We start from the raw sequence: 1629 nt of genomic DNA on the forward strand, positions 1-1629 counted from the left end.
ACAAGAAGCAACGGAGGTCTAGGTTGGACATTAGGAAAAAGTTCCTAACTGTCAGGGTGGTTAAACACTGGAATAAATTGCCTAGGGAGGTTGTGGAATCTCCATCTCTGGAGATATTTAAGAGTAGGTTAGATAAATGTCTATCAGGGATGGTCTAGACAGTATTTGGTCCTGCCATGCGGGCAGGGGACTGGACTCTATGACCTCTCGAGGTCCCTTCCAGTCCTAGAATCTATGAAAGGATGGCTCAGGTTTGGGAATCTCCCTAACATCCTCAGCCATGAAGACTGAAGCAAAGAATTCATTTAGTTTCTCCGCAATGACTTCATCGTCTTTAAGTGCTCCTTTTGTATCTCGATCATCCAGGGGCCCCACTGGTTGTTTAGCAGGTTTCCTGCTTCTGATGTACTTAAAAAACATTTTGTTATTACCTTTTGAGTTTTTGGCTAGCTGTTCTTCAAACTCCTCTTTGGCTTTTCTTATTACATTCATACACTTAATTTGGCAGTGTTTCTATTTTCTATTTACCTCACTAGGATTTGACTTCCACTTTTTAAAAGATGCCTTTTTATCTCTCACTGCTTCTTTTACATGGTTGTTAAGCCACGGTGGCTCTTTTTTAGTTCTTTTACTGTGTTTTAAAATTTGGGGTATACATTTAAGTTGGGCCTCTATTATGGTGTCTTTGAAAAGTGTCCATGCAGCTTGCAGGGATTTCACTCTAGTCCCTGTACCTTTTAATGTCTGTTTAACTAACCTCCTCATTTTTGCATAGTTCCCCTTTTTGAAATTAAATGCCATAGTGTTGGGCTGCTCAGGTGTTCTTCCCAACACAGGAATGTTAAATATTATTATGGTCACTATTTCCAAGCGGTCCTGTTATAGTAACCTCTTGGACCAGATCCTACACTCCACTCAGGACAAAATCGAGAATTGCCTCTCCCCTTGTGAGTTCCTGCACCAGCTGCTCCAAGAAGCAGTCATTTAAAGTATCAAGAAATTTTGTCTCTGCATTTCGTCCTGAGGTGACATATACCCAGTCAATATGGGGATAATTGAAATCCCCCACTATTATTGAGTTATTTATTTTGATACCCTCTCTAATCTCCCTTAGCATTTCACAGTCACTATCACTGTCCTGGTCAGGTGGTCAATAATAGATCCCTACTGTTATATTCTTATTAGAGCATGGAATTATCATCCAGTTCCCCCGCTCCCAACCCTCCCTTCCCAGTTCCCCCTCCTCTCCTCCTTGTCCCCTCTTCTCCTAGCTCCTCCTCTCCCAACCCATCCCTCCCCAGTACCCCTCCTCTACTTCCTGTCCCCTCTGCCCAGCTCCCCCTTTCCCAACCCTCCCTCCCCAGTTCCCCCTCCTCTCCTTCCTCTGTCCTCTCCCTTCCCAGCTCCCCCTCTCCCAACCCTCCCTCCCCAGTTCCCCTCCTCTCCTTCCTCTGTCCTCTCCCTTCCCAGCTCCCCCTCCCAACCTTCCTCCCCTGTTCCCCATCCTCTCCTTCCTGTCCCCTCTTCTCCCAGCTCCCCCTCTCCCAACCCTCCCTCCCCAGTTCCCCCTCCTCTCCTTCCTCTGTCCTCTCCCTTCCCAGCTCCCCCTCTCCCAACCCTCCCTCCCCA

This window comes from Trachemys scripta, chromosome 6 (assembly GCF_013100865.1).
Source record: "Trachemys scripta elegans isolate TJP31775 chromosome 6, CAS_Tse_1.0, whole genome shotgun sequence".
Lineage (NCBI taxonomy): Eukaryota > Metazoa > Chordata > Testudines > Emydidae > Trachemys > Trachemys scripta.